Source organism: Rhea americana, unplaced genomic scaffold, assembly GCF_003343005.1.
Source record: "Rhea americana isolate MKP2758 unplaced genomic scaffold, rheAme1 scaffold_307, whole genome shotgun sequence".
Taxonomy (NCBI): Eukaryota; Metazoa; Chordata; class Aves; order Rheiformes; family Rheidae; genus Rhea; species Rhea americana.
The window spans coordinates 125430-135029 of record NW_028186432.1 but is presented as its reverse complement, the minus strand read 5'-3'; the positions used below and the strand labels follow the sequence as shown (position 1 = coordinate 135029).

General features: G+C 50.8%; 1 pseudogene; it reads left to right on the top strand.

Moving 5' to 3' along the window:
- Positions 1-6411: 6411 nt before the first annotated feature.
- On the top strand, positions 6412-9062 carry LOC146593076 (T-cell activation Rho GTPase-activating protein-like; annotated as a pseudogene).
- Positions 9063-9600: the final 538 nt, after the last annotated feature.

Sequence of the window (9600 nt, the reverse complement as noted above, 5' to 3'; positions counted from 1 at the left end):
TGGCTCCATATGGTGACTTACTACATACAGCTTGGCAGGGGCTCCTTCTCTTGGACCATTTTATTACTGACTAAGGATTAGAAGGACTGGAGGCAGCTAGACCCAGCTAGGGTTCAAAGATCTCTGTTGCTGTCTTACTGTTTAGCTAATGCAACTTTTCCTTTAACCTCTAGATATGTTGGCAGTAATGAACAGTGAAGCATCATCTGTGAATGGCAGCTTAAGGAAACTTGCTGCAGAAAAAATAATAGACATAGGAAACAAATATCTGTTCTTCAGGAAAAAAAAAAAAAAAAACTCCTCACAAACAACCCCAACATCCATTCAGGTTGCAGATATCCATGCAGATATCCTTACAAATGAATAAATCCAGACAGTACAAGATCCAGGGGAATGCAAGGTCCCGAGAAGAGCTTTCAAAGCACTGTCACTGGCTACTCAAGTTTTCACATTGACCTAGGAGTCAAAACATAAAAATACGTATGGACAAAAATCATCACTTTAACCCCAAATTACGATCTATCAGCTAGTATCAGAGAGCTAGCTCAGAGAGCTCTCACTAACTGGGCAAACAGCTAGATAAACAGCTCCCATCTGCTGTCCCCATATAATTTCAAAGAACTGCTCACTGTGGTCACCCAGCAAGGGACTTACACAGGTRCAGGTCACAGGGAATATCCTGCATGTGAGGAAAGATGCTCCTACTGACAGACCAGACAAAGAGATGGGAGTTGATGTTGTGAGAGAAGAGAGGGAGAAACTCCAGTCATTCCACTTCATTTACTCAGAGATTGCTACACAGTGGGGATGACTCCAACCCATCTGTTATTCCACTAATACAGAAGAGCCATGAATCACTTGCAGTAAAAAACAAGACATTCTCCTGGTTAAGGAGTGGWTGTCAGCGGCACTTGCAAGGTATGGTGCAGGGAGGACACCAAGACCTCTCTCCCGCAGCTTTGTAAGAGGGCATTACAATTTTTCTCTCACTGCTGGCATGAACTTGTTATTTCCCCCTCAGTATTACAGCCCGAAGTTCTCCAGAGTGGAGAATAGTCTTTGTCATTAAAATACTTCACTTATAGAACAGTGTATCCAGATAAATCAAATCCCATCTCTATTTACAGAGGGCATTAGTACACCTTTTATGTCTGATATAAAAGCCAATTCTTTATGACCTTTTTTTTTTTAACTCAGACATTGACCGGGGCATGTTTGCTTTAAACAAGGTGCAGATAATAGGAAAATATTGCATTGTTTCCTATATTGTTTCACAGAAAGAAGTGAGAGGCCCTTGGTTTTGGGGTGTTTTTTTTCACAGTTCCCTGAACCTTTGGCAAATATAAAGTTATAGTCAAAGCTAATATTGGTGAGATTAAAAAAAAAAAAAAAAAAAAAGCCAATCTATTAGCCCTAACTGCTGATGGCCTCTTCATCCCAGGAGAGCAGGGCAGGCTGAACAGGAATCCACACTGATCTGCCCTGTGATTAAGCACTTGCGCACTGCAGAATAGAGAAACATACCAGGCCAAGATATACAAGCTTCAGCATTAACTTGGAACTACCGTGGCTCTGTGCAACAGACAGGGCATGAATTCAAGCCCAGAGAAATGAACTCCTGAGCTAATCCAATAAAAGCCATTTATTTTCTCTCCGTAAGGGAGATATCTTTGCATACATTGCATTCCTGGCCAGCTCTTGCTTGCCAAACCCTGCGATGGCAATGKCTCACTGTAACATCCCTTTCAAAGGATCCTGAGAGTCTCTATGGGTCACAGTCTGCCTTGCACTGCCAAGACACATCTACATCAAAAGATATGGCTAGGGATTTTCTAAATTCTATATGTAAACAAGGCCACATGTTTTCCAAACGAATGAAACACTGCAGAACAGCAACACCATCACCCACTACAGAGAGTGAGGAGGGAGCGAGTATCCTCAGATCTCAGAAGAAATGTGCAGGCTCAAATCCTTATCTAGCTATCCTAATTACATTAGAGTATCAAACTCTCAGTGAAGCTTACAAAATCTTGCTAGCAACAGCCCATTGTTTTTCACTGGTGAAGGGGAGCATACAAGCTACAGGTCCTTTAAAAAGAAAAGAAATTAAATATCATTAAAAAGTCAGGCTTCTGCTGCTCAGTTTGGTTTGCTCAATACTGATCTCAGAGCATCCTTCGTAAGAAAAGTAAAACCTCCCTCATCTGCCTTAGGGCCAAAGCTTCTGCACAAGTACTTTATTCTTCCCTGGGAACAAGACGGTCACGCAAACACGACTGCCTCCTGGAAGCTCCCAGAGCTGAGAGGACATAAGTATTCAGCAAATAAGCACACATCTATACAAAACAAATCTGCATCTATTCAAGATGAAGCCAGGCTGCTGGCTATCCGCGTAATACAGGAGTCATGCCTAYGCAAACCACTGTTATATTGTTGGCACTTTTATGCAATCTCAGAGCCATGTACAACTATATCTGTAGAAAATCTGATAATCCGCTCCAAAGGAAGAACACAGTAATTGAATGCAGCATGGTGGGGGAAGGGAAAAGGCTGCAGGAACAATGAACATGAAAYAAATATAAGCATATTCAAATGACTGTGGCATTCTTGTGGACCCATAGCAGGAGAAAAGGGATGAAATAACACCAACTGACTTGCAGTGTCTAGCCTTCTAAGGTAACTTACAGTGCCTGTCACCAATTTCCCCCATTCATATTTGGTCAATTAAAACATCTGCTGTGCTGGCTCCATCATTCTGCTTTAGATCTACATAAAAGCAGGACTGCCCTCAGTACTGATCTCTTCAGTATTATGACCAGTTTTCTCCTCGGGACATCTGTTCATGTGTATCCTACCCSCCTTGCAAGGAGGCTCTCACCTAGGGAAGAGATTTCCTACCAAAATCCAATGCTTCGCTTCAACACAAGCAAACATTACCATGTTGATGCCTACAGCTTAGCTTCTTCTTAGTTTTCTCCATGTTTGATTGATTGAACATGTTTATAGTTATCTGGAGAAGGTGCACAGAACATTTTAACTGGGCATCAGAGCTTTACGTCCACTGTATCATTTCCACTGAGGGCTTTCAACTCTCAGCAGCTGGTACCAAAATCACTATTCTAGATCATAGCCAAGATCAAACTACTCCAGTTTCTTGTCTCTAATAACTCTCAATAACTAACACAGAGGCAAAGAGCGTAAGAGGAGGATGAAAATAAGACTGACCCTTTCCCAGTTATACTCTCCTACCTTCTGGCAATCTGTCGTTTAGAGACTTTCTGCGACAGATATTGCCCTGTATTTAATAGCCTGTGACATATTTCTTCTATAACTCTTTCTAATGTTATTTGAGCGTTTATACTTTTGGCCACCACAATGTCCTGCAGCAACCAGTTCCACAGTTTCCACCCCRTCTGCCCAGAAGCAGCTACCCAGTTCTCCAGTGGAAAGAAAGCAAGTTTGCATAAATACAGGGGGGCTTAAATTATCAAATGTCCATGTCTCCAAAACTTTGGGGATGTTGGTAGGGCTGCTGACAGTCTCAGGAGACGAGTAATGAAGAATTCATGTTTCTAGAGAAAGTGCTTTGGAGTCAACGTTGGGACATATTTTTGGACGCAGGAGAAGMCTGCACTGTAAGTGCACAGCTGGCTCCTAAATGAAGGACTGTATCTCACCTCAGTTTCCAGTGCTGTAAACCCAGCATCTCAGTGCTCAATGTGCATGAGCTTCCCTCACTTCTCCCGATCTCTCAGCTAACTGCGCGTCCATCCCACTCAGCTCCAAGGAGCAAAACCTACRGACGAAGTCGCTCGCTCCTACTTTCCTTCTGTAATTCTTGTCATACCTTGCCTGTTATCCTAAACGTCTCAGGCTCATTACGCTTACGGACTTTTCTCCGGTAAAGGCGCCGCGTACTGCCGGGACGCCTGCAGCCACAGGGCGTGAGGCTCCGCGCCATCCTTGCCAACCACGTCCCGTGCAGCGCCGAACCGCCCTCCGCGCTGCCGCAGGGCAGCACCGCCTTGCACCACGCGGACACCACTGCCGCCTGGAGCCGGGGCGCCGCAGGGCAGGTCCCAGCCGGCCCTGCAAGGGGCCGAGCAGCCCCCGCGCCTCAAAGCCACCGCTGGCACCCTCGGGTGGGTGGTTGGATGGGCAGTATTCACAACGGCTGTATCTTAACGTCCTAATGATTATTTAAAGAACTGTTTGGATGCCCATGCATTGCAAACCCTGCTTTAAATGCACGTATTTAACAGARGCGAAAGGCAGGAGGTATTGGGTGTAAATGGCAGGGTTTTGGTAGCCGGGCTGCAAGGCCACCCGGCGCGGGAGGAGGCCATGACCTGCCCTGTGCTGGTCACAGCTGGTTCTGGCCAGCTCCAAAAGGGGTGAAAACAGCTGCCACACACCAAAAGTGGATCGAGTCGGAGGAGCGCACGGCGGGGAGGTTCAGCAGCAGCACGAGAGGGAAGGGGCGCAAGCGCAGGCACGGACGCGGCGYGGCAGCGGAGGTGCCGGAGGCCAGCAGACTGCCTTTTGCTCCCGGCGCCCCCATCCTGCACCCGTGGGGCTGCCCCACGGTGTGCCGCGGCCGTGTCCCCGTTGCGGCACCGTGCCGCGTAGGGCAGCGCGGGTGGAGGCAGCTCTCAGCCCGGCAGGGCTGCTCAGCGAAGGGGCACGCGTGCCGCTTCGCGCAGGTCTTTCCAGCTACAGCACCATGGGACAGGTGACCTGCTGCGGCGCCCGGGGCACTCCCGCTTCCGGCACYCAGCCGTGGGGCTCCTGGCACCCCCCTCGGGCTCTAGGGCAGGGCGGCCTCCTGGACCCCRGCGCTGCCCGGCGCCTTCGTGTCAACCAGGAGCCCCCACGTCCTCCTCAGTCAMCATGCACAGGTGACCCAGCACCAGCGCACATGCCACCAGCACCTCGTGCGCTTCCTGCACGCCACTGCCATCGCCAGCTTCAAGTGAGTATTTGCATCCCAGCCCTCCCACCTCCCTCCCCAAGGCTCTGCCCTGGCAAATGGCTCTCCCAGAGGGAAAGGACAGCTGCACTTGCCCCCACCACGGACACCCACCACTCCCTCCCCACTCTTCCATCCCTGCAGATATGGCTCCACTTTCTGGCTGAAGCACTGGTTGCTCCTCAGCCAGCTGTGGGTGCTGTGCCRTGAAGAGGTGGTGGCAGCGGCCAGGCCAGAGTGGAGTCAAGGTGGAGGGCAAGTGGGTTCTCCCCTTGGAGCTTCCTGCAGAAATACTCACCTGTCAGTGGGGGAAAAGTGCCTGCCCTACCATGTGTAGGTTCTGGCAGAGCAGCGGGAGTTGCTTTGCCTTGTGGTTGGTTGCAAATCAGCTGCAACCCCCAGGAGCTGTCAGCACAGCTCCTGGCTTGCAGGTCTGGGGACCCCGAGCCACTTCTGTGTTCCTTCATGAGGAGGAGGCCCATGGAGAGCAGGACCAAGGATGCTGCAGAGCTTGTGCTCCCAGCCAGTGCTACTAGAAGCTGTGTGGGATGAGGGGCCCTTGGCAGTGCTGGGCTGTCTGGCAGGAGAGAGAACAGCCAAGCCTGTGGGTGACAGAGCTCTTTGTGTGCCCTTCTCCATGCACAGCCAGAGCCAAGGAGCCGTGGGAGCCAGTCACTCATCTGYCCTCCCTGTGGCTCCTCACCAAAGTGGTTGGCTTCTACAGGTCCATAAGTGTCTGCACAGCCTCCATTCCACCCTGAGAGCCACTTGGCTTTCCAAATCCAACCGTGTGATGGGTTTCTCACGGAGGCTCTTTGTTTTTCTGCCTAGAGATTTCACTGACTACCAACACAGTGGAGGCACTAATTTTGGCAGAGGTGAGCAAGGGCTGCCTTTGCCCAGCCCTTGCTGGCTGTGGCCAGGAGGTATCCCAGGACAGTGGTGGTTGGGGGGGGGAGGGGGCTTTGCAGGATGTGCAAGGGAAGGAAAGCCCCCATGCGGGGGAGAACATGGCAATCCCTGTATAACTGGAGCAACTCGCTAAAGGCCCTTGCTGTTGCTTGGAGCCCCCATAAGCTGAACTCTTCTCTTGCAGGCTGAAGGCAAGAAATGCCTGCGGGGGACTCTTCAGCCATTGAAGAGGGACKTTGCCACTCAGCTGGTCAGTGTGAATAAGAAAGCGAGGAGCTGCCTTCTTCCATAATGCTTGCAAAATAGTGCTTCTGCAAGRCTGCCTCTCCGCCACCAGCAGTGACAGGCCAGAGCGCATCGGCAGGAGCAGCTGCTCTTGTTTTCTCTCCCCACGCAAGACCTCTGTGCCTGTAACACTTTGGAGGAGACCATGCAACATATGGCACTGCATGCAGAGCAAAGGCACCCCAGCTGGCTGTGCCTAGTTTTCTGAAGCCATGTTTGCTTTCTTTCGGCTTGCAGCAGATGGATCAAAGGGAGGGAAGAAGATGGTGATTTCATGGCCGCTGTCTTGGAGAGAAACCTCAGCCACCAGGAACTGCCTAGGACAGCTAGGCTTTGGAACCGAGGTGACTCTCTTTGGGCACCCTCTGGCCCTCATCTGTGGGCAAGGTGATATCCTGCCCCAACCAGTCCAGGTGAGCAAGCCCGTGGAGAGAGGTCTCCTGCAGGCAAGGCTCTGCTGAAATTAGTGGAGTTCCACAGTCCCAAAGAAGGCTGGCCTGGGGGACCACCATGTTACTCCCAGGATCATCTCTGTGGATCAAGAACGAAATACTAAGCCAGGTCAAGCAGAGTGCACTGCCAAGTCAAAACCTCTCTGCTTCTGCCTGCAGGACGTACTGGCTATGCTCTATGAGAAAGGACCAGCCACTGAGGGCATTTTCAGGAAAACTGCCAACAAGAAGGCAYACAGGGAACTGAAAGAAGACCTTGACAGCAACAGTAGTGTTGATCTGGCCAGCAAACCCATGCACTTGTTGGCAGTGGTGCTGAAGGTGAGTTCTGCTGACTTGTAGCTGGGAGAGCACATGATGAATGGGCACAGGCCTGTGCCAGTGCCTAGACTGACCTAGGAGGGACTCTAAGCTAAAACACTTCAGAAGCGACCACACTCTGTGATTCAGGCTTAGGACCCTTGAGCATTCTCCTTTGCCATGGGATYTGCAGTTTCAGTAGTTGCACCTTTGAGAGCAGGTAGCTCAAAGCTAGCTGCCTCCTAGCAAGCCCAGGACACAAGGATGCTGCTTGTCGGCTCTCTGCTCGTGTTCAGAGCCTCACCTAAGTGCCTTGGTCTTGCAGGACTTCCTGAGAAACATCCCTCCAAACTGCTCGTGGCCCAGCACTATGGCTCAAGTGGCTGCTAGTGGCTGGGAGAAGCCAAGCCTGCAGGAGAAAATTGAGGAACTGARAGAGTAAGTTTGGCAAGCAGTCCCACCACTGGGGCTCCAGGTGAGAAGCAGCAGCCCCTATCACCTCCACTGCTGTTCCTGGGTTTTTTTTGTCTTCGCTCAGGGTGGTTGGCAAACTGCCTTGCRCAAACCTTCTCTTGCTCCAGTGGTTGCTCTCGCTGCTTCACCATATCAGTGAAAATGCAGAGACCGGCTGGATGGATGCCAGCAACCTGGCAATCTGTGTGGGGCCAAACATGGTCAGCCCCAACATGGACAGCACATTCCCACTGGCTGTGCAGAAAGGGAGGAGTGACAAGGTCTGTAGAAGTCAGCACCCTGCTYCACCCTGAAGTGAGGCAAAGGCTGCCATGCTTGTATCGGGCCACACAAGGCTCAGAGCTAGACAACTACAGCTGTGGCTACAGAAACATCTATCAGGAGCATGAAAGGCTGCTCAAGGCCTTGGCAGCCCCTCATGCTGAACTCAGTGACTTCCTGTGTGCAGGTGACACAGTTGGCAGAGTTCTGCATCGACAACTGCACAKCAGTCTTTGGGCAGGACATTGCCTTGCCGTTCAGGCCCTCCACCAAGGACTCACCAGAACACACAGACAGTGCCACAGAAGGGACTGCTGATTGTCCCGGRCCAGGGCTGCTGGATCACATCCTGTAATTGGATAGCAGAAGACATCTGTGGAAATACAAAGAGATGCAGAGAGGTCAATAAGGTTTGGCAGCGTATCCCTAGTGGAAGGCTTTTCAGTACTTCAGGTACATGGGAACAAAAGCTTTGTCTTTGCATCTGCCAGGGAGCATGGTGCCACAGGGAAGGTCCCCTGGCATCCTCCCATGGCCTCTAAAAGCTACCTAACAGGCTCTTTCTCCTCACAGAGCACCCATGTGCTGCTCAGCAGAACAGCTCTGCCTGCCACAGTCCTCAGCCAGGAGCTGAAGGCAGCCCTGCAACCTCTGACATGGAGCAGCCCAAAGTGAGAAAYGCTCTTGTGAGCAGCTGCTATCCAAGCTGCCTCTCTGCCTCTGCACTGACTGATTGGACAAAGGAGATCAGCAGTATGGACAGGAGCTTCTCAGAGCCAGACCTGTCCTACCGGAACAACAACTTGGAAGACAAGAGAAGGGCCCTGGGAGTAACCAAAAGTGAGGAGCATTTCCCCATTCTGCAGAACAAACAAAACTGGGAGAAGAGGGTACTGGAAGCAATGCCTTGCCATCCTGCAGATACCTTTATCAAATCACACTCTCTCCCGAAAGCATCCTCTGGCTGCTCCCTGGAGAGCTCCTTTTCTCATCGCATGGCTCAGTCTTCACCAGTTCTGCACTAGTTTCACTCTCGAGCACCCCAGAAAGCTTTTGAAGTAAGACCCAGGCTTTTCCCATCAAGTCCAGTGAGGACAACCAGCTGACACATCAGAAAGCACTGCAGGGCGTGCTCTTTTGYAAACTGCAGAAAAGCACCCAAAAAGTCTCAGCTTCTGGAGGCCTGGGAGACATGAGGTTTCTGAGAGATAGCTCCTCAAGGAAAAGCCAGCAGTTCTCCTGCAAAATTGCCCAGGAAAAGAGGCCCGATGAGAACAAGTCATTGCCGATGGTATATCAGCAAAGGCCCCATTTCAGATCAKCGGAAGAAGTGCTTAGTGAGGTGGGTGGAGCAGAGGAATCCAGAAAGACTACTCTGTACTAAGCCTACTAACTTAGTCTCTGCTTAGCCTACTAAGACCTGCCTGACCACTCAGGTTCTCTCCTAGAGTTCCCACCAGGAGAGCCACGATGTCAAAGCAGGACGCTTTGCCACCCTGCCCATGCACCAGCTGTGCATAGGACACAGCAGAGATGGCTCTGAGGCATCTACTCAGGGACAGAGTTTCTGCACCGAAGGCTGCAAGTTTTTGCAAGTGGAAGCTGCAACCACAAGGTTCCTCTGGAAAGAAATTCCAGTGTGAGTTTCCCTGTGACACCTTAGCAGAGCTTATTGACCAAGAGACTTGTCTGAATCCTGTCAAGAGGTGACAGTCTTGGGCACTCATTGGAAAGAAGAACAGAAAACTCTGCCAGATTCTATATGAGCAGAGGTGCCAAACCTTTGGGTCCAGCAGAACTGCAAACCTTATCAGGAAAGCTGGGGTTTGGAGGTCAGCCTTTGCTGCATTCAGTAGTCTCAGAAGACCACTGCATGATTTGCTGAAGAGAAGCTCAGCACGGAACTGGAGACAAAAGCCTCAGAAAGCCTCAAATGCTTCAAAAGGT